Consider the following 24,951-nt stretch of genomic DNA (forward strand, 5'->3'; position numbering starts at 1 on the left):
GTCTCTTGCCATACTAATCTTTCCTACGCAGTGGGATAGTTTGGTCTTGTACCCTTAATAATGTCTCTGAAAAACTGCCAACTCTCTTGAATTGTTTTTCCCCTTGATCTTACCTAACTCCTCCCTGAGTTTGCTGAAGTCTGCCTTCTTGAAATCCATTATCTTTACTGTGCTGTTTTCCTTCCTACCATTCCTTAGAATCATGAACTCTACCATTTTATGATCACTTTCTCACAAGCTGCCTTCCACTTCAAATTCTCAGCCAGTTCCCCCCTCTCTCTCAAAATCAAATCTAAAACAGCCTCTTCCCTAGTAGCTTTCTCCACCTTCTTCCCAGCTGAGTGCCCTTAACCACCAGGTTATAGGGTATGCTGGGGCAGGTGTCTCTCAGTCTCTCCTGTTGAAGCTGTTCCACTTTGTATAAGTAATTAAATGGAACAGCAAGTGAAACCTGGGTGTTCACCCTACAGATGGATACCCTAACCACTGGACTAGAGAGTCACTTTTCTTTCACTCTCTGGCACAATGACTATTCAAGTATTTTTACACAGATCTGAACATCTTTAACAGTAGAGACAGACACACCCGCAGCTAAATAGCCTATAGCTTCCAGGTGGAAGGGCAGAGATTTGAGTTCGAGACTCTGCTCCAGAGCCAGGCTCTCTTTATAACCAACACCCCAGTGGTTAGGGCACTGATCAGGGATGTGGGAGCCCTGCTCCAAACCTTGTGACTCTATCCCTTAATTTCATTAGCTTTTATTAAAAAGATTAAGAATACCTGAAATGAAACATTTTAGTCAATCTGAAATTACATTTTTCTGACCTTTTGGATTCAATGAAATCTCCAAAAAACAAAAAAACAAAAAAAAACAAAAACGGCTTCAGTTTAACTCAAACTATAAATTTTCCTCAGTTTTTTGGAACTATCAATGAACTGAAAAATATCATTTACTCCCAAAGCTCCTCGCAGGAGACTTAATATTTTGAAAAACCAATTTCTTTATCATATGGAACACTTCAGACTAGCGCAAGCAAATTAATTTTGAAAATCTAGTTTGTCGCTATTTGTGCTTTTTATTTTCTTGAACAAAATCTGTCTGAACCAAATGGATTCAAAGTGAAATATCAGTTCTGTATTGTACCACTTTTATTGAACACATATACAGTTCAAATACATTACCGCATTTGTTTTCTCTCTGGCTCCTATGTATCCCCCAATAATAAAGTTAGAGTAAGGAAAGGAAGGAACAATATGTGCTGAGAGTTTCAATATGTTCCTGGTTTGAAGTATTTAATAAAAAGAGTAAATAATGCAGCACACTGAAAAAGCTATTCAATTGCAGCTGTACTGATACCAGATGTTCATAAATGACAAATCCAAGTAGAGAGATTTTTAAAAGATGCAACTTGAAGAGCTCAGTTGCAGAACTGAACAAAATAGATGAACATATCACACAGCTTGGAACAAAATTTTGACTGTATCCAGAGGAACCATCACTATAAAATAAATGTCTTCGGATGCTGAGCAAAAGTTAAAGGAACTGTAATGAAATTCATCTCTTAAAAGATGATATCATAAGATATATACACATTACATATAAATGTGGTAGCTGATGTGTCAAGTGCCAGCTAGATGACAAACAATGAATGGGAAGGAAACAATTCTGGCAAGATACTACTACATTTCTTTCACCAGTCAGTAAATACCAAGTATTCCAGTAGTCCTTATCATAGGAAAGTTTTCTAAATTCATTCCAATTATAATTATTTTTTTCAGATAAACGTAAACTATTCTGTGCCTTGTGCAGCAAAATAATGTATCTTTTACTTGCTGTAATTGAATAAAGCTATTGATCTTCAATGTACAATGATGATAATTAAGACAATACTCATGATAAAGGAGTATACGAAGAAATAAATTGTTTTCACAAGTTATTATATACTGTGGCCAAGGAGAGGCGTTTAATAACCACTGGACTTGTTAAGGAATATACTACATATCCATAAACCACAATATAAAAAAAAAGTACACTTTTTGCCTCCTGACATTTTGAAAATTCTGTTCTGCAGTTTCTTCCTTCTTGAACCTTTTAATTCACACCACTTTAGAGACCTGGCACAGTGAGTAGCTTTCCAAGATTTAATAGATTATAAAGACCAGAAGGGACCACTGACCATATAGTCTGACCTCCAACAACACAGGCCATAGGACTTCCCTGAATTAATTCCAATTTGAGCTAAACTAGAGAATATTTTAGAAAAAAAATCCCATTTTGATCTTAAAATTTCAAGTGATTGAGAATCTATCACAATATCTGGTAAAGTTCCAATAATTAGTTACTTCCACAGTTTAAATATGTTGAAAACTTTAGAGTCTGAATTTGTCTAACCTCAGTTTTGAGCCATTTATCTTATACCTTTTTCTCCTGGATGGAAGAGCCTTCAATTATCAAACTTCTGTTTCCCATGTAGGTATTTATAGGCTGCTCAAGTTACCCTTTAACTGTCTCTGATAAGTTAAACAAACTGACCTCCTTGAGTTTCTCACTATAAGACATGTTTTCCAATCCTTTAATCATTCTCATGACTTTCCTCTGAACCTTCTCCAATTTACTTCCTCCATTTGACATCCTCTTGAACTTGGACACCCAGAAATGGACATAGTATTCCAGTAGTAGTTGCCAAATAGAGATAATTTAGCCTCTATACTCCAGTTTATGCCTCCAAGGATCACATTAGCCCTTTTGGCCACCATGTCACCTTGGAAGCTTATGTTCAGCAGATTATCTACCATGACCCCGGTCTTTTTCAGAGTCACTGCTTCGCAGAAAAGAATCTCCCATCCTACATATACAACCTACATTTTTTGTTTCTAGATATATGATTTCACATTTGGCTTTACTAAAAAGCACATTGTTTGTTTGCACCCAGCTTACCAAGCGATCCACATCTGTGTCAGTGACCTGTCATCGTCATTATTTACCACTCCCCCCAATCAGATATAAACTTTGTCAGTAACTATTTTATGTTTTCTGCCAAGTCATTGATAAAAATATTAAGTAGTGCAAGGCCCAGAACCATGCAAGCCCCCACTAGAACTACACCCACTCAGTGATTCCTGCTTTACAATTACATTTTGCGTTAGCCATTTTTAATCCATTTAATGCGTACTCTATTGATATACGTATAGCAGTGAGACATGGCAACTTACCAAGAAAGATACGCAAAAGCTGGATGCATTTCATTACAAACGTATGAGAAGAATATTGGGAACAACATATAAAAATAGGAAGACGAATGAAGAAGTCAGAAAAATTACTGGAGAAGGCACCCTCTCACAAATAATCTAAAAAAGATGACATCAGTGGCTGGGACATGTGCTGGAAATGGAAAAAGAACGCTTACCAAATACCGCCCTTGAATGGAAGCCAGAAAACACAAGAAGAGAGAGAGGAAGACCGCAAATAACATGGAAAGGAACAGTTCTGAACTACATCAAGCACTTCAACATGAAATAGAAAGATTTGGAGAGAAGGGCAGTTAACAGGTAAGGATGGCAAATGTGGGTAGCCCAATGTGCAGCAACGCATGGGATGGACTAAGACAGGGGTTCTCAAACTGGGGGTCAGCACCCCTGAGGGGGTCTTGAAGTTATTACATGCGGGGTCGTGAGCTGTCAGCCTCCACCTCTAACCCCGCTTTACCTCCAGCATTTATAATGGTGTTAAATATATTAAAATGTGTTTTTAATTTATAAGGTGGGGGGCGCATTCAGAGGGTTGCTGTGTGAAAGGAGTCACCAGTACAAAAGTTTGAGAACCACTGACTAAGTCAAGGTCTATTCATATTTTATGACTGTAGTTGCTTAATTAAAAAGTTGTGTGGTACCAAATCAAATGCCTTACAGAAGTCTATTACATTAATACTATTACCTTTATCAAACAAACTTGCAATCTCATCAGAAAAGAGATCTAATTAGTTTGACAAGATCCGTTTTCCATAAATCCATGTTGACGGGCATTAACTACATTAATCATCATCCTTTTTGTACACAAATCAGGTACATAAAGCAGTAATCAAATAGTACCAAACATCCCTATTCTGGGCTCCTTTTTCTGGGTCTTTTACATTCAGATATAATGATGCCATTATTGTGACACGTAGTGTGCCTTTAGGTTGACCTCTCTGTCTCTCACCCTGAGATTACCAAAGAAATGCTTATTTAGATAGCCTATTATCGGGCACTCTTAAAAGATGTTCCAGTGTGCCCAGTACTTCCTCCACACTATTTGTGTTGTTATAGGTAGCTGTGCCCATACCAGGACCTCTTCATTACTGATTTCAGCAGTCCATTCTACTTTGAATATTCCACTCAGACACCTATATTGAAAACTGCTCAACTTGCATAATATTATATTATTTTTCCAGGACTGTGCTCCACATAGAAGGACACTTAGGACATTGAAAAGGAAATTTAAAAACAACACTAATAAAAATCCAGCAGCCCCTGGCATTTGTTAGCAAAGCCCTGACAGACACACAATGGGGATATCCTCAGATAGAAAATGAGCTACTGGCAGTGCTTTTCAGAATGGAATGATCCCATTAGTTCACCACTGGGCACAACCTGGATATGCAGTCTGATCACAAATCATTAGAAAACATCATGAAAAAGCCACTGCTGAATGAACTACAATGCATTTTACTAGGACTCCAGTGCTAGGATTTGATAAGGTACTGCTCCCAGGAAAGAAAGAGACACTACTGTTGGCAGATACACTGAACAGAGCATACTTTCCAGAATAATACACAGATGGCTCTGTGCAACAGGAAATAGAGAGTCTATCAACATGCTACAATGCTTTTACATCTATGATGGGAGGCTCAAGGTAGCCAACAAAGCACTGAACAGGAGGGGGAAGATACAGAAAGTAAGACAATTCATACTCCACGGTTGGCCAGATCACAAGAAGCCGTACCAAAGAAGGTTATTGACTACTACCAGGTGAGGCATGAGCTTTATATGCACACAAGACAGGACTTTGTTTAAAGGGACCAAACAGTAATCCCAGCAGATTTTAGAGCTGACATCATGAGAAACATTTCACAGCTGGGTATAGAGGCATGCCTAACACAAGCCAGTGTGTGTATCTTCTGGCCAGGCATGAATGCCCAGTTGAGAGTGTACATGGAACAGTGGATGGGTATAAGAATATAATGATCAACAACAGAAAGTCTATAGCCTCATGAAATCCCAACCTGACCCTAGGAAAAAGGTCAGAACTGACAGAAATTACATGGTCACAATATATTATTACTCCATGTTCAGTGATGTGGACTATATGGAGGACACTCAGGCAAGAACTGTTATTTATATGTGTATTTTGCAAGGTATGGCATACCTGACAAGCTATGCTTAGACAATAAGGGGTAGTCTGCTGCATCCCAGTGAAGGAGGAACATACAGTACACAGAAGCAAAGACCAAATACTCACTCAAAGCAATGGCAAAAGGCCACAGTCCAAGCTGTCAAGGGACAGAGATCATATAAGGTAGTGTGATAAAGATCCTCCTTTGCCTTGGTGGCTTCTGCACTTTCTGGCGGATTTTCTCACCTCAGAGGTTCCCAGCAGTCCTCAGTTTGGCTCCTTTTGTTAGTGGGACAAACCTGCCGTTTGCTCAGCTAACCTCATCACTGGCCAGCATGGGGAAAAGGAGGAGAACAATCCCCGCAGTCTCTGATGGCCCACCTAATGGGTCAGGGGACAGGCCAGAGACCTTCCCCTCTGGTGGGACCCACAGTCCAGGTCAACTCCTCTTATATGAAATAGGGAACTTGGGCCCGCCCTCTACTCTGGGTTCCAGCCCAGGGCCCTGTGGATCTACAGTGTCTCCAGTAACAGCTGTGTGACAGCTACAACTCTGTGGGCTACTTCCCCATGGCCTCCTCCCAACACCTTCTTTATCCTCACCACAGTACCTTCCTCCTGATGTCTGATAATGCTTGTACTTCTCAGTCCTCCAGCACTACACCTACTCACTCTCAGCTTCTTGTGTGCCTCTTGCTCCCAGCTCCTCGCACACACCTCACTAACTGAAGTGAGGTCCTTTTTAAAACCTTTTTAAAACCTGATTAGCCTGCCTGTCCTAATTGATTACAGTAGCTTCTTAATTGGCTTCAGGTGTCCTAATTAGCCTGCTTTAATTGGTTCCAGCAACTTCCTGATTGTTCTGGAACAGCCCACACTCTTACTCAGGGAAAAGGGACCTGCTTAATCTGGGGCTAACATATCTATCTTCTATCACTCTCCTGTAGCCCTCTGGCCTGATCCTGTCACAGTAGCTACAGACTCATGATAGCAGTGGAAATTAAACCAAGGACAACGGCGTAGTAGCCAGGTTTGTACCTCAGATTGTTTCCAATAGGAGTAAATACCACTGGTGTATGACACCGCCAAAAAATGACCTGCCTCCAGATCTCCTGCCACACAAAATAACCAGAATTTTAGATTAGGACATATCTTATGGTGGGATAGAGATGTGGAACATTAACAACTTCTATCGCACAACTGATTGGATTACATTCACTTCACAGCTTCATATGTAGTCAAGGTAAATTATTTAATAACAACTGGATATGTGGTTTAGTGTCAGTCTTGGAAGAGGCAGACTAATTTCTGTTGATATCATCATGTAGTAAAGAGGTCTGCTGTTTAAATACACAGGGATAAGACAGCTTTGTCCTCAACGTAAGAATAAACAATTCAAGTGCTGATTCTCTAAATTACTTGAATCTAAAGGAAGAAGTAGAGAATTCTCTGTCCTGGTATGGGTAATTGTTTATGTTCTATAAACACATGTAAATAAATTAAGTTGAAATGATGGATACTCTCTTTTAAGAATGTTCTCTTCTATAGGGCTGTGAGCCAAGAAATAATTAAGACAGACAGCAAAGCCTAACAAAACGTGGTCTGCCAAGACATTAATATAGCGTGAGGAATGGAGAGTAGGCGAGTGCAGCAGACATGATAAACACAAGACAGAAAGATGACTGAAGAGATGTACTTAATTCAAATGATACCATTTCAGAGCTCTGGAATACCTCATTAAAATGTACTACTACCCTTCAGTGGATTGTCAGAGACACTTCATTAACAGGTGGAATTACAGTCCTTTTTTTTTTCCAGCCCTTTGAGTGGGCATTGTCACTGATTGTAACAGGAAGAAGATCCAATTATAATGGTGGATGACAAATGATTCAACAAGAATACCTGTGGGAACAACAGCCACCTGTTTCTGTTCTTATTGCTTGTCTTCCTTCTATAATCAATGCATTAGAAATCTATCATCAGAGGTAGTACAAAAGATGACAATGTATACAATTTCAAGGTACTATACAAAGTGCAGCCAGAGAGCATGAATAGCAAGCTTTAACTAAGATTGAATCCACATAACAGTAATCTGTAAATATCAAACTTCACAAGCAAGACTCTGTGCTCTGTGTGTGCGGAGTACAAATACTTCAAGGGGAAGCTTGAGTACTACTCATAATGAGGTGTCAGACTAAATGAAAATTCACTCATCTCCTCCTATTTCCAGTATCTCAATCTCACCAAACCCACAAATTTAGTAGAGATACCTCAGATATAGAAGCCTAAAGACTGGTTACAATTCTATAGAAAAGTCATTACTTCTATCAAATTCTGTAAGACTTTTGGATAAGGGATAGACATTTCATTTTACAGCACTGACTTATTCTTGGATTCATGGTGCTGTGTCAGATTTACTCTCCTCTTCACAAAATAAGGAAAGCAATTTTTCTGTATATTTGAAAGTCTAATCTATCCAGTGTCAATTCACTAGGAAATTAAACAAAAGGGCAGAAGGATGAGATGACTATTCTCTTATTGTTGATGCACACAACTACCATTACAGTTATTGGGAATTACACATGCATCTTTCTCAGGGTAAAACATGCCCCACATTGTTCTCTCTTTTTTGTGCGATTACATGTTATTAATTTTCACAAAGAAAAACATCAATACAAAAAGGTAAATGACTTGGAGTCTGTACAGGTCACCAAAATACCACATATTCACAGGATAGCCAATAAAACTATGTAATTACACAACTTGTCAAAACTGCAAGACCAGATAATACAAAATCAGACAATATTACACTGACCTAATATGTTAGGATAAGTGCAACAATAAAATTAATTTAAAAATATACACATAGGCAAAAAAGTCAGGGAGGGGACTGAGCAGTAAGAAGGAGGGGGAAAAAGCAGAGAGGTCAGGTGGAATGGAAATCTGCCATTATTTCAGCTATGTATCAAGAAACCAGGTCCAATTTTTTTTTCAAATTCACATAATTGCTCTCTACATCAAGAAGCTATTCTTTCATTGCTAACTCTCCAGTTGTAAATACCACTGCTATATTCTGGTCATAAACCTACTCCTTAATTTGTGTGTCGTCATGTGCTTGGTAATCTTTGCAGCCCTCAAGAACCAAAATCCTTGTGGAAGAGTTAAATCCAGCGTAGTAGGTATATAACCTAGGATACAATTTTTCAGTTGAGGTTTGGTTACGGAAGCCACGCACTATTTTCACTCCTGTCTACCTCTTACCACAGTTGCCTGACTATTGGACAATCCCACAGCATATGCATCAGGGTTCATTTTTATTAATTATTAAATTATTATTACTACTACAATCCCAACGAACACCATAGGACAAGGCCCCCATCTTGCAAAAGCTCTGTGACGTCCAATACATTTTGAATAAAATCTTTTGTTGGATCGGACATTGCCTGAGACCTACAGAAGCATTTTTAACATTCCATAACATGCCCTGCCATTTGGGATTCTTTACAGGGCTGTGATTAGTAAAGCACAAATAGTGAACGTGGGCCTAGGGAGTTTATGAAGTATTTCCAAGGTTCCCAATAGCTCTTGGGCCTCTGGGAATCCTAGAGCATCAGAACCAAATTGATATATTAGCAAGTGGTTTAGCTATAACGACTTCCACTCTGCTGAGGGTGGCAGGACAATTTCCACCCGTGGGGGTATAAGGATGTTATCATACTGGAACCAATTTGAGATCTGTTATACGTGACATGTTTGAAGCATTATAATAATTTTGTACACTTGGGAGCCCATATCCCCTAGGATATAGGGAGCTGGCATTTTTTAAGGGATAGTCATGGGCATTGACCAGAACGCACAGAAAGTGTCTAATAATGTGATTACATTTTCTAAATAAGATGGCCAAACATTACTCATGCAAATGCAAAACACACACTAGCTGCGCTACATTGATGACATCATCATCATCTGGACCCATGGAAAAGAAGCCCTTGAGGAATTCCACCATGATTTCAACAATTTCCATCCCACCATCAACCTCAGCCTGGACCAGTCCACACAAGAGATCCACTTCCTGGACACTACAGTGCTAATAAGTGATGGTCACATAAACACCATCCTATGCCGGAAACTTACTGACCGCTATGCCTACCTACTTTCCTCCAGCTTTCATCCAGACCACACCACACAATCCATTGTCTACAGCCAAGCTCTACGATACAGCCGCATTTGCTCCAACCCCTCAGACAGTGACAAACACCTTCAAGATCTCTATCAAGCATTCTCACAACTACAATACCCACCTGCTCAAGTGAAGAAACAGATTGACAGAGCCAGAAGAGTACTTAGAAGTTACCTACTACAGGACAGGCCCAACAAAGGAAACAACAGAACGCCACTAGCCATCACCTTCAGCCCCCAACTAAAACCTCTCCAACGCATCATCAAGGATCTACGACCTATCCTAAAGGACGACCCATCACTCAGACTTACAGACAGCCTCCCAACCTGAAGCAAATACTCACCAGCAACCACACACCACACAACAAAACCACTAACCCAGGAACTTATCCTTGCAACAAAGCTCGTCCACATATCTATTCAGGGGACACCATCATAGGGCCTGATCACATCAGCCACACTATCAGAGGCTCATTCACCTGCACATCTATCAATGTGATATATGCCAGCAATGCCTCCTGCCATGGACACTGGCCAAACTGGACAGTCTCTACGTAAAAGAATAAATGGACACAAATCAGAAGTCAAGAATTATAACATTCAAAAACCAGTCGGAGAACACTTCAATCTCTTTGGTCACTCGATTACAGACCTAAAAGTGGCAATTCTTCAACAAAAAAACTTCAAAAACAGACTCCAACGAGAGATTGCTGAATTGAAATTAATTTGCAAACTGGATACAATTAACTTAGGCTTGAATAAAGACTGGGAATGGATGGGTCATGACAAAGTAAAACTATTTCCCCATGTTTATTCTCCCCACCCCACTGTTCCTCAGACATTCTTGTCAACTGCTGGAAACGGCCCACCTTGATTATCACTACAAAAGGTTTCTTCCCTCCCCCCACCCGCCCCGCTCTCCTGCTGGTAATAGCTCACCTTACCTGATCACTCTCGTTATAGTGTGTATGGTAACACCCATTGTTTCATGTTCTCTGTGTATATAAATCTCCCCACTGTATTTTCCACTGAATGCATCCGATGAAGTGAGCTGTAGCTCACGAAAGCTTATGGTCAAATAAATTTGTTCGTCTCTAAGGTGCCACAAGTACTCCTTTTCTTTTTACAGTGGCACTAGAGGATGCTATTGCTTTCCCGGTTTTATACTGGAGAAATCTAAGGTCAGACTCAGTAAATGTTTCTCTGTCTTTCTATTATTTTTGGTAATCTCACAAAGCAATATAAACCCTTATGTTACCCCTATTTCTAAAATTAATTCCACGAGTTTGAGCTCTAACTGGCAGAGCACTCTGTTTACTCCATTACTAGATGTTTAAGCTTTGCTCCATTTTGATAAATGTGTGTCATGTTTAAGTGCATCTTCTACTGAATTAAATCATGCTATTTTGTCCACATCTGTCATACTATCACTGCTGCCAAAATACACTGCAATCTGAAGTGAAGAACTGGAAGTTCTATGAAATGCTACTCTGTACTGAGACAAGATCAAATCAAAACAGCTATACAATCTCAGCAAGAGTAAAATGAATGGTGGATACTGTCACTTTTGGATTTATTGTAGTAACAAATATTTGAGAATGGGTCCAGAAGCTTTTATTTGAAGAGTTTAAAGAGATTCATATAGTAAAGAAACCCCCTCCCATATTTAATCTAAAATAGATTGGTATCTTAAGATGTACAACATAAAAAGCTTTGAGTGTCGCACATGCTCACATAGAGATAAAAAGTAGATGCATTATGCCAGTTTAATATAGTATATATGTATAAACCCATTTTCACTTATGACCTAGTTCAAGGTTCTAATTTGAGCCTCCTGAGGTAACAGGCTTATGCTTTAAATCCTGCGTGTCACCTAACCCCCAACATTTTCATTTTCTATTTAAGATGATGAGCTTCTAATAAATACCTGCTCCCAAGAGGACATAGGATTTATTTTTACTTCAGGCATCAATTGGCCTGGATGGCTGACCACCAAGTTGTCTATTTGTCTTCGACCCATGTCTGCTGGCAGGAAGCTGCATCCTCCCACAAACACTTCCAAAATCTGGGTTGCTGGTTTAAGATAATTTCAGAATTAGATTTTGGATTCTCCCAGGAAACTGAACATTCTACAAAGAAATAGCCAAGTTAGATGTTAAAATAAAACTATTTTTAAAACTTCATGAATTACATTAATGAATGTTCACTTCCCTTAAATAGCAATTTCAGCACTTTTATCAATGTATGAGTCCCCACTGCACATTATTAGATGCATTAAGGTTTCCGTTTTTCAAAGTATAACTAGCACTTCTAGTATAAGGTATCCTGGTTCTACCTACTAGGGATCTATTGTGATTGTTTTGCCCACAGATTTACCTTAATTGTGAGCTCAACTGTGAGAAGTGAGTGTGAGTTCATAAGATGTTAAAATAACCTATAATAAATGTTGGTGGGAAAAGGTACAAAAGGGAGACGAAGACTGGAGTAGTCCAAAGAAAAGGCCTGCTGATAGAATTCAAGGATTGTGTTAAGATCATTCTTTGTATATCTCTTTGCCCTCTCCCTCATGTGTTCCATTTCCTTTCCCACCTTATTTCTTCTTATCCCTCTCCTTTTTCCTTTTGTCAAATAAGAGTCTGTAGTAACCCACCGAGACTTTGTATTTCGTAACACTGCTATGTGTCTGTGACCAGGAAGAGGTAACTGAAAGCAGTGCCCAAAACTGGCATAAAATTTCCAGGTCTTGGAGTGGCTGATAAAACCATGTGCTGTATCTGTTTCTCTTGATCAGTGAAGTTGCAAGTGACAGTCAACAGTAAAGACAGAAGCTAAATGTATTACTTTGCTATTCTTTTCTCTTCCCTTGTGTGTATATTTGTCTTGTTTTGTCCTCTAAGAAGAAAGATCAGACTAACAGCAACGACAGTTCCACCCCATCTCAACTAACTTCTTCTCTTTTCCCAAAAAAGGATAGTTATTACCATCTTTGATATTGCCTAAAAGACTGTCAAACAAGGATGAAGGGGTCCTTCTAAAAACTCTCTCCAGCTAAATGGAAAAGGAACATGGAATGTTAAAATGAAAGCCTTATTTAATATTTTACATTTCAAATGCTTAACTGTTTTTCCTTTTCTTTATAGTTAATAAAAGGTTGAAATGATTTTTAACGGTTTATTTGGCATGGCACTAAGCAGGCTGAGGTCTCTGTTTATCAAACCTCCAACTTTGTTTAAAACTGTTTAATGTCGGAAAGTGACAGGATCTTAAGACCTTTGACTCTTTGGGACCATATATTCCATCTAAAATACAACAGTTCTAACAACTGGCATCTTCCACTTTTTTCTTATTAGATATCTCTAGTCTATATTACAGAACAACTACTAACCATAGTTTCTTAAATGACTAGCAACAAACAAATTAGTTACCACCTACGCAGAATTTATAATGCTGCAATGAACTCAAAACCCCCCCTTTATCAACTCTGACTGCCTCTGGCTATGAATTCAGAAGCTTCTCAGCTGACTGACAAACCTGCTCTACCTCTAACCCCATTAGAGTACATACATTCTACCTTCCAAACCAGACGTTATTTTTTTCTTTTTTGTGCACCTTTTATTCCCATGCTAACTTTTCAGTGATCCTATGAATTCAAAATGTTTGTTCTGCAATGTTTGTATCACTCGCTGCTCCATATAATTAAGTATAGCAACATTTCTTTCCCCTCAGAGAGTCTAATAAATTTAGTCAGGATTTACCCCCCCTTCCCATGCCCTTTTTTCTATACACATAGATGAGGTTGCCACAGGTAAATTCTAAAATTAAAGAATTCTTTCCAGTTCAGAAAAATTGGCTACAACTAAATAGAATATATTTGATTAATACTATGGTTGCCCTTTACAATAATTTCAGTTTCATCACTTCAGTATCTTTTACATCAGTCAGTCGTTCTCAAACTTACTTGATTGGGCCCCCCTCAGAATCACAGAATATCAGGGTTGGAAGGGACCTCAGGAGGTCATCTAGTCCAATCTCCTGCTGAAAGTAGGACCAATCCCCAACTAAATCATCCCAGGGCTTTGTCAAGCCTGACCCTGAAAACCTCAAAGGAAGGAGATTCCACAACCTCCCTACGTAACCCATTCCAATGCTTCACCACCCTCCTAGTTAAAAAGTTTTTCCTAACAACCAACCTAAACCTCCCCCACTGCAACTTGAGACCATTACCCCTTGTTCTGTCATCTGCCACCACTGAGAACAGTCTAGAGCCATCCTCTTTGGAACCCCCCGTCAGGTAGTTGAAAGCCGTTATCAAATCCCCCCTCATTCTTCTCTTCTGCAGACTAAACAATCCCAGTTCCCTCAGCCTCGCCTCATAAATCATGTGCTCCAGCCCCCTAATCATTTTTGTTGCCCTCCGCTGGACTCTTTCCAATTTTTCCACCTCCTTCTTGTAGTGTGGGGCCCAAAACTGGACACAGTACTCCAGATGAGGCCTCACCAATGTCGAATAGAGGGGAATAATCACATCCCTCTATCTGCTGGCAATGCCCCTTTTTTGTCTGTAGTCATTTATACCTCCCCCCAGCACACACATCACCACTGAGTTATGAAGGCAGAGCGGAGAGCAGCAGCTGCTGGCAAGGCACCCAGCTCTGAGGGCTGCGCCATGCTAGCAGTAGCACAGAAGTAAGGATGGCAATGTGAAAAGAGATATCAATCAATCACTTTTCACAGACTTACTGCTCCATTGCCATCCCAAGACTAGCAGCCAGAGCTCTTAACACCCCCCCACACACACACACCCCTCCCTTGACACATTCCCGTGCCTTCCTCGGGAGGCCCACCCCATAATCTTAGAACCACTGCTTTAGAGATCCTACAGTAAATATAAAGCAACTAGCAAAAATACCATTTGCATCAAAGGAACACATTCTAGTACGTAAAAGACAATATTGTATATGAACTGCATTTGCCCATAGCAAAATGAGTTTCCACATTTGTATTTTCTCAGTGACTTCCTGTTCGAGTGCATTTGCAGAGTTGTTGTAGCTGTGTACCCTTCCCAGACCTGAAGAGGAGTTCTGTGTACATTCAAAAGCTTGCCTCTTTCACCCACATGACTTAATTCAAGTGTGTTCACTTTACAAGATTTTTTTCCCCCCACCAACAGTCTGACTTGCAAATAATCCCTGACATCTAAAAGTCAGACTGGGTTCTGGCAGCTCACCTACCACCACTACTACTAATGGTTCTTGAGATTAAACTATCCCTTCATTGAGTCTGCACAGGTAACTGATTATCCTAAAACTGAAATTGGTAAATCTGCCTCCCTTTCTCTGAAACCCACAAACAGCCTACAATCAACACGTCAAAATCATCTTATCACCCTGCCAGTCTGATAATACCATGTACCCAATACACCCTGTGAATTCCTCCATTGGAATTCTGGGTTAAGCTCCCAGTGCATGATGGGGCAAAAACATTCTCACAAGTGTTTCTGGATGTTACCAGTAGTCGCTCCTCCCACCATGAAAGCTACGGCAGACAATTGTTTCACGCCTTTTTGGTGTGCAGACGCCCTACTGCTTTCAGGAGACGGTGCACTGCTTCTCTCCTTGTACTATGAATCCATCTCGCATTTCCTCTCATCTTTCTACGTAATCTCTCTAAGTATCTACTCTTTCTCTACCTCATCGACCACTTCAGCTGCCAACTCTGCTCAGCCATCGTGAACTGAGCAGCACAGCTTCTGCCACCAACTCTGCTCTCCCGCTCTTGCCGCGCTACCGAGCTTCTCCATGTTGTCTGTCCTGGGCTCCCGCCTCTGTGAAAGCTACAGAAGACAAGCATTTCCTGCCCTTGTTCGGCTGTCGTAAACCGAACAGCACCTCTTCCGCTGCCACTCTGCTCTCCTATGTTTCACGCCCTTTTTTCAGGATTACCCGTGCAGGCGCCATAGCGCAGCAAGCATGGAGCCCACTCAGATCTCCACTGCAGTTTTGACCATTGTAAATACCTCAGGCATTATCCAGCAGAATGTGCAGTACCTGCAAAACCGGGAGAGAAAGTGACGACAGCGCGATTACTATACTTATGAGAACATGGACACAGACGTTCCTAGAAGCACGGCATGTGGCGACTGGGAGATCATGGTGGCACTGGACCAGGTTCATGCCATGGAACACCGATTCTGGGCCTGGGAAACAAGCACAGACTGGTGGGACCGCATAGTGTTGCGGGTATGGGATGATTCCCAGTGGCTGCGAAACTTTCATATGCGTAGGGCCACTTTCATGGAACTTTGTGACTTGCTGTACCCTGCCCTGAAGCGCAAGGACACCAAAATGAGAGCAGCCCTCACATTGAAAAGCGAGTGGCCATAGCCCTGTGGAAGCTTGCAACGCCCAACAACTACCGGTCAGTCGGGAATCAGTTTGGAGTGGGCAAATCTACTGTGGGGGCTGCCGTGCTGTAAGCAGGCAACACAATCATTGACGAGCTGCTATCAAGGTAGTGACTTTGGGAAATGTGCAGACCATTGTGGACGGCTTTAATGCGCTGGGGTTCCCTAACTGTGGTGGGGCGATAGATGGAACCCCCATCTTAACCCCTGAACACCGGGGCTGCCAGTACGTAAACCGCACAGGGTACTTTTCCATGATGCTGCAAGCACTGGTGGATCACAAGGGAAATTTCACCGACATCAATGTGGGATGGAAAGGAAAGGGCCATGACGCTCACATCTTCAGGAACTCTGGTCTGTTTGAACAGCTGCAGGAAGGGACTTATTTCCCAGACCAGAGAATTACTGTTGGGGATGTTGAAATGCCTATAGTTATCCTCGGGGACCCAACCTACCCCTTAATGCCATGGCTCATGAAGCCATACACAGGCACCCTGGACAGTAGTAAGGACCAATTCAACTATAGGCTGAGCAAGTGCAGAATGGTGGTAGAATGTGCTTTTGGACGTTTAAAAGCGTGCTGGCGCAGTTTACTGACTCAGTTAGATCTCAGCACAACCAATATTCCAATTGTAACTACTGCTTGTTGTGTGCTCCACAATATCTGTGAGAGTAAGGTGGAGACATTTATGGTGGAGTGGGAGGTTCAGGCAAGTCGCCTGGTGTCCAATTTCGCACAGCCAGACAACAGGGCGATTAAAAGTGTGCAGCAGGGCACGCTACGCATCAGAGAAGCTTTGAAAGCCAGTTTCATGACTGGCCAGGGTACGGTGCGACAGTTGTGTTTGTTTCTTTTGAAGTTACCCAGCCTCTATATATAGGAAAGGAAATAAAGTCACAATTGTTTAAAAAACTATCTTTATTATTTGTTGCACAACACATTGAGAGAAATCAGAAGGTAGACGGGGGAAGCGGATGGAAGGATAAGTCCAGAAACCAAATCAAAATTTCGGATATGCCAGCTTTCTGCTGCTTGTGCAATTCTCTGGGGTTGAGTGTGGGGGTCCCCGTAGCCTCCCGCCCCCTGTGTTCTTGGGCATCTGGGTGAGGAGGCTATGGGACCTGGGGAGGCGGGAGGGCGGTTATACAGGGGCTGCAGTGGCAGTCTGAGATCTTGCTGCCTTTCCCGCATTAGGTCCACCATACAGCAGAGCATGTCAATTTGCTCCCCCATGAGCTTGACCACAGCATCCTGCCTGCTCTCATCATGTGCGTCCCTCCTCTCTTCGTGTTCATTTAACGTTTTATGGGATTCCATAATTGTTTGCCTTCATGCATTCAGCTGGTCCCTATTAGTGCGGGAGGACTGCATGAGCTCGGCGAACATGTCGTCCCGAGTTCATTTTTTCCGCCTTCTAATCTGAACCAGCCTCTGGGACAGAGTAGATAGGGGCTGCATTGAAACACTTGCACCTACGGGAGGAGAAAAAGGGAGGGTAATATTTTAAAAGATACATTTTAGAGAACAAAGGGGACACTTTCTCAGTGAAACAGGCAATTCATAGTACACAGCACATGTTCTTTCTGTACAAGGTCGCATTTTGCCTCTTATACTGAAGTGCCTGCCACTTTCGTGCGAGTAAACCATCACACGCACCGGGCAACAGAATTCAGCTTGCAGGGAGCCAGGGTAAGCCCTAGGGGCACGTGGGGTTCTGCTTCTTCCGCATTCATTTCAATGCTTCCAAACTGCCAGGCCCCCTTTCCCATAGCAAGCAATGCCTGGTGGGTTGCCATATAAAAGGAGGGTCTGCGGGCTCTCTGGGATGATCGCTTCACACAATATCCCCACACCCACCACGTGGCTCCAATGAAGCTCTGAGCAGGGATGAGCCCTTTAAACTAAACGCAAACAGCCCAGCGCAGCTGGGTTTCCCCCCACTCCCCACTGCGGCTCCGATCAGGCTCTCACTCACCAGAAGTGTCTTCTCCAGGTTCAAGCTCTGGGAGCCCGCACTGGGAGTGGGGGGAGGATATTGGGTCCAGCGTTAAGAATAGTTGCTGGTTAGGGGGGAAAACGGATTCCCCACTTGCCGCCTGTGCACTGTCGTCCTCCAATAACTCATCCTCCTCGCTCTGTGCAACTCCTCCTTTGCAGGTGTCCACGGAAAGCGGTGGGGTAGTGGTGGCATCACCCCCCATAATTGCATGCAGCTCACGGTAGAAGCGGCATGTATGGGGCTGTGACCCAGAGCGCCCGTTGGCCTCCCTGGCTTTTTGATACGTTTGCCTGAGCTCCTTGATTTTTGTGCAACACTGCTCTGTGTCCCTGGAGTAGCCTCTTTCTGTCGTGGCCTTGGAGACTTTAGCGTACGTATTTGCATTTCTTTTTTTGGAATGTAGTTCTGCCAGAACAGATTCGTCTCCCCAACATGCAATGAGATCCAGTACCTCCCACTCGGACCATGGTGGAGCTCGTCTGCGAATCCAGGACTGCATGGTCTCTTGTGATGGTGGACTCTGCATGGTCGCCTGTGATAGTGGACTGTGCTGATGGTGACCAAACAGGAAATGAAATTCAAAAGTTCCTGGGGCTTTTACTGCCTACCTGGCTAGTGCATCAGAGTTGAGAGTGTTGTCCAGAGCAGTCACAAGGGAGCATTCTGGGCTAGCCGCTGGAGGCCAATAACTTTCAATTGCATACACAGTACCTGCAACCCGGAAGTGCGATCTTGATTTTAGCACTACTCCACTTGCCAAGGTGGTGTACAGAAATTGGATTAAAGAGCCCTTTAAATCGAAAAAACGGTTTGGTCGTGTGGACGGAATCAGTTTTATTTTGAATTAACTCGGCTAATTCCAAAATAATGGCGTACTGTAGACCAGGCCTTAATACCGAACACTATCTGTAGATTATGTAACTGCTGAGATAAGATGAAATCATGCATGTTTCTTAAAAATTACAAGCCTACTCATCTGATCAATTCCAGAGGCTAACTGCTGACTAGGCTTGAAGTAACTACAGCGCCTTTATGAGAGGGTTGATTAGTTAGGCACTCATGTTCTCAGATTTCTGAAGGCTGCCACTATCAGGATGTTTATGTATACACAAGGCACTGTAGCCAAGCCAAAAGGGAAGAGGAAGAACTTTAAAAGGCTTGGCTTCCTATTGAAAAACAAAACTGATGGAATTCTAAAAGATGTTAGATATAGCCTTCATCTAATTCTGTCCAAAGTATTTCAGTTTAGAATAAAAATTGTATATCAAGAATTCCTTAACCACTTCTAAACACAAAATAAGTCCTAATCCCCCATATCTTTTGGAAAACTGATGAAATAAAGGAAGAACCAGTGCCTGTCTTTTCTGTCCTAAACAGCTGGAATAACTGTGTTTAACTTGCTGCAGTGAGTCCAAGCATTTCAATTTTCTGTTTGCTTTGATGTATCCTAATCCGGGGGTGGGGGGGGAAATACACCAGGATAACATATCATTTTCTTCCAGTTGCTGTTACTTTTGTGTCTTTTTTTTTTAATCTCACTTTCCCACCATACTGATAAAAAGTCAAGATGCCAAGCACAAGTCCTTCTAATGCCTCTCTTAGAGGCAGACAGAAAGACAGCATAACACCATGAATGAACCAAAACATCCTGAGTCCTGACCAATTCATCTGCCAGTTTACTGGGAGCAGTATACATCTGTCTCAATTGCAGGCATCTGTGGAGTGGAAAAGCATACAGTGATACTAAAGAAAGCTTTTTAGGCAGCAGCTTCTCCTGTATTTTATCCACAGGACAAATTACCAGTCGAATGAGTAAAAAAAGTAAAGCTATTTGCAACAACTGACAGCTAGTTGTTAATGGTTCAAGCACAAAATCACTCTTAATTGAAATGCGACATCAAATAGAAATTGTTAGTATACCACTCAAAAGCCAAGAATGTTGAAAAACAAGGGTTCACAATTATGCTACATTCATCAGATGCTCAATAAATGCAGCAGACTTCACAGTTGTTTAAAAAATATGAATAGGATGTGGAGTTTGTTGATCCATGGTTGTTGGATTTTAATTTGCAGATAGATAATACTGCAAATCCCCACTGTTATAAAATGCATTTTTTCCTCCTGCTCATTTTAAATAAATCACATTTTTCCCATTCCCTTTACTAAAGGGAGCACAGATGGCCAGTGGTGAAACATCAGTACATGCCTTTCTATGTGAAAAATCTAATTTCAGTAGAGGATTCGGGATGCGAGGCCCTAGGCAAGCAGAAGAGACTAAACAGTAAAAGAATTAGTTGAAATAACTGTGCAACCTATCTTCTAAAGCACAAGGGCAATGTGAAGTGGCAGTCAAGGGAAAAAAAAAAAGTAACAATCTGGTATTTAAAGAGCTTTAAAGCATTTATGGAACATGTACATATCCATGCCTTTTAAACCCATTAGTGCACTTTTTTCCCTTCTCTACTATAGGAATATACCATCCTTATATATTCTACCTACTAGAATTTATTTATAAAATTATATATGAGAATTAATGTAGCCACTCTACTGGGGGAATTAGAAATTCTGTAAATCCATGTGTTTCCCTTTCCTTCACATTAAAACCAATCATGAGGCGCAGCCAGTGTCAGACCCTGAAGCTCCCATCTGTCACCTAAAGAGAGCACCCTCTACTATCTCCAAAGCAGATTTTGGGAAACTTCCTGTACACAAAATATATGGGTGCCAAGTTTTTCTGTACGTCTTTTCCAGTTTTTAACTAAATTCATAATATAAACCCCAGGGCCAGTATATTAGATTTATACAACTGTGTAAATTCCTAGCAGGAAAAACAGGAGACATCTCAAACAAAATTACTTCAGACAATGACAAGTCAGTCTCTTTCTATATATATTTAATATCAAGACTTATCCAAAACAAAGCTTTACCAATAAAGCACAGAATGAAGATGATGACTCAAATACCAAGACTTACAATCTTCTCCCTTCTTTACATATTTTAAAAAGAGTGAAGGGTCATCCAAGAAAACTAACATCTTCCTAGGCTCTGCTCCTGCAAGCATATCCATGTGGGTGAACCTTTATGCCTGCATGGAGTCCTGTGGAAATCAATCGAGCTCTGCACATGTGCGTCGAGCTACACAGATCAAATTGCACGATCAGGGTCTTAAATTTGGTTTCAAGCAATACCGAATCAAGGGATCAATTATGAAAACAAATAACTTTACTCACTTGCATAGCCCCACTAAAGTCTTTATGTATATGGGCTATATGATTCTTTTACAAAAAAAATCTATTTAATTTATTATGAAATCAGTGGAACCATTTATTGGACATGAGTAAAGGTAAACATGTGCTTGTTTGCTGGATTGGGCTCCAACTAATAAAAGTATTTTGGGAGGAGCCCACATTCCTTCCACTCTTTAGCTGAAGATGGAGGTCATTTCATGCTCTGTTCTCTCCTCCTCGTGAAGGCTTTCCTGTAAGTGAGTGGTTTTCAAACTCTTTAGGCTGTGTACCCCTTTCCAAATAATGTAATCTACCGTGTACCCCAATCCAAGACAGGGTCATAATATACCTAGGAAAACAGGGGGGGGGAGGGATAATACAATGTGTTGTCCGCCATTACAGGATTTTTCTCACGTAACCCCTCATGGCAGCTTGCGTACCCCTAGAGGTATGCTTACTCCAGTTTGAAAGCCACTACTTTAAATTATAGAGTGAACTATAGACATGGGATTAAATTCAGCCCTGGTATAAGCATGCACTACTCACTGAAGTCAACAAAGTTGCAGTATTGCCAACTTCAATCAAGAATTGGGTTTCCCTCAGCCCCCCAAAAAATCAAATTGAGTTAAAAAATCATCAGATTTAAAATGAGATTTATTTTTAAAAATAAGCAAGCTTGGGGTTTTTTCTATTTGCCTTCTGTTTCTGGCGCTTTTAGGGTTCATGTTTTCAAGTTTCTGTGCAACTCCAAGAGCTTGAAACTTTCATAAAAAGAAAAGGATACTTAGATTCTCACGATCATGTGATTGCAGTGCTGGATCTTTAAGAAAAACCCTAAATATCCAAGACTCATAAGAATCACAAGAACTGCCACCACTGAAGTTAGTCTCAAGGCTAACATTGGCCCAGAACATTCACTATTTACTAACATCACAGCATTAATTTCTCTACCTTTATTTTATTTTTAAGGATGCATTAAACATTGAAAACTGCACAAATTATTTATAATATGTCTTAAGAACAATTTATTAACCGTTCACTTGTCCTTGGTTACATAAGATATTTAAAAGTATACACTTCTTTCAATCCACATGCACCACTTCCTTGATAACAGGAATTTTTACACAAAAATCTTGTCTACTGCAAAAGTTACTCACTCTTTGCAATGAGTGCAACTGAACTGATACAAACAATTTACCTGCAACTGGATCCACGAACAAACCAATTCAGCACCAGTTCAGAAACAAGAGGTGCTTAACTGCTCACACTAAGCTTTGCCTGAAATGTTTGCATGAAATGCCTGATACACGGAATGTGGTTCATCGTCATCTACGTTCGTTCTTAACTCATGTTCAGCACCAGCGTCAGTTAAGATCACTATTGTCAGCATTTTTTTTTAAAGCACAGAAAAGTTCTAGAGAAGAATATACCCTATTATACTATACAGACATGCGCTTCCTGACACTTATGGGTAAATTCCCCAGCATGTGCTCCACAATTGTCCTCAAGTTTTTTTTTCTTATTACTCATCATAAGGTGTTTTCTTCTCATTAATTTGAGCCCCCTGACCTCAAGGCATGAGGACAGTACTTTGAAAAACACTGTTACTAAATCATTAATCAAGCACAAATTATAGTTAAGGCAAAATTAAATCTAATCCCAGCCTCAGAATTTTCACTAAATGAGCTGAAATATTCTCAGCATCATAAAAAGAACTACAAAGAGCCTTAGGGTTTGTTGGGACATCTCTCAAAGTAGTTTTTATTCAAAAGTTCACTAAATACATCTCACAATGCAGCTAGATTCCTATGGTCTATTAAAAGAGGTTTAAAAAAGCATGGAGAATATCAATTGCGAGAAAAAATGTTTTAATAAAGGTTACATTTTATTAAAGGTTACAGTAGATATAAAATTAAGTTTTTCATATTTCATTTAATGTTATTTCAAGATCAGAAAATTTTTGAGGGGACTTTTGGAATAAAAAGCACCCATCTACTTTAATAACCAGCTAATCTAAAAAGAAAAATTAAAGAAACAAGCTTTAGAATCAATTTATGTAGTAATTATTTAAAATATTCCAGTGATTGTATAAGTTAAACTTTTTTTTAATGTCTGACCATTAATACAAGTAGATAAAGGCTAGCATAATCACATAATTGTGGATAGAAAGTTTTTAATGTGCACTTATTTGGAATAACCTGCTTAACTCACTTCTGGTTTTGCCACTTTTGTGTAATCCAACTCATGACAATAAAGCCTTTCTACCACAGCACACCACCATGTTCTCCATAGTCAATGTAGAACTTATTGTTCAGAAATCAATAACTCCAAAGTCATGAAATTTCAAAGTTAGCCTTCATGCAAAACCTGCACAATAGCAGAATTTTCTATTCCCATCTTCCCTGTTAAATGTAAAATCTTAATATATTACTCTTTATCTTAAGTAAACTGTACCATAAAACATACATCATGAAGCACGGTTAACATTATAGTAGAACCTGGGATGAGATTCGTTGATGAACCTAACACACACACTTATGTGAGGCAATGGTGAGTGTGTATTAAAAGTTCCCCCACACACATGCTGATTCACAGAGGATAAGTCTCTGTTAGTTTCAGCTAGAGCATCTTCGTTCTTTGGCTCAAGCTGCAGCAGCTCATGCTTTTAGTTCTAGAGGTCCCAATTCAACCCCAGTAAGTCAGCAAAGATGGCAGCTGCCACTCTTTGCAGACTTTTTTTTTCTTTTTTTTTAAAGTCCAAAGAGAAGAGAAGAGTAACAGTGGAGAGGACGCATTAATTTAGTTGAATCATATGCCTCCGCACATGTGCGGAGAGCATGTCAGAACAACTCACAAGGGCCAGACACATCTAGAGGAGAGAGAGATGGTAGTCACTAGACATGCTCAGTAGATGTTTCTGAAGCTATACAGAAAGTTTCCACTAAAAGAAAGCAGTCACACAGCTCTCAAAAGGTGAATGTGTGAAACCTAAACCCATCAGAACCGAAGGGGGGGGTGGGGAGTTATAAATATGACAGCTGGAGATAAACCTCTGGACTCAGCTGCCAATTGACACAGGGCCAAGAGACATGTTTATTGTGAAGGCTGCATCCCAATACCTATATGATTTTGGATACATGTTACTTATTCCCTATCTTGCTAGAAACCAAAGAGACAGTCAACAAATTAGCTCAGGTACTGAAATTGCTGCAATGATCTTATGACTTATTTTCAGGAGGTTCTGAAGTGATTGGAGGAGTACTGAGAAGCTGCCAATCTCAGGCTCTGGAGAATCCAGGTCTCTCTCTCTCTCACTCACTCACACTAGAGATATGGACAAATCATCTCAGTGAGAAGTTCACAGGATAACATGTCTGTACGTGCATACTGAAATATAAAAAAAAGTGTATATGCTTTTTGAAATCTTGCACTAAATGTATGGAAGACATGAAGTGGGGAAATATGTATAAAGAACCTCAATAGACTTAAATTTTAAAGAGTTATTAAAGAGCATTCCAAATACTTTTTGCAAATGTTCAGGGATGCATAAAATGGTTTGTTCATTAAAAAATTAAATTGTAAGCGTCTCCTCCTCTCTCTGATACTAACCAGCAGCTGTTATTTACACGCACAATCATAGGACTGGAAGGGATCTTGAGAAGTCATCTAGTCCAGTTCTCTGCACCCAAGGAAGGACTAGGTATTATCTAAACCCTTCCTGACAGATGTTTGCCTAACCTGCTCTTAAAAATCTCCAATGAGGGTGATTCC

At 40.7% G+C, this 24,951-nt stretch overlaps 1 protein-coding gene across 7 annotated transcripts in view; it reads right to left on the reverse strand.

Annotated features, from left to right (window-relative positions):
- Positions 1-24,951, reverse strand: part of ATRNL1 (attractin like 1) — a 1,099,511-nt gene that overhangs the window by 1,029,944 nt on the left and 44,616 nt on the right. The gene's annotated exons all lie outside the window — the stretch shown is intronic.

This window comes from Lepidochelys olivacea (assembly GCF_965140295.1).
Source record: "Lepidochelys olivacea isolate rLepOli2 genome assembly, chromosome: 7".
Lineage (NCBI taxonomy): Eukaryota > Metazoa > Chordata > Testudines > Cheloniidae > Lepidochelys > Lepidochelys olivacea.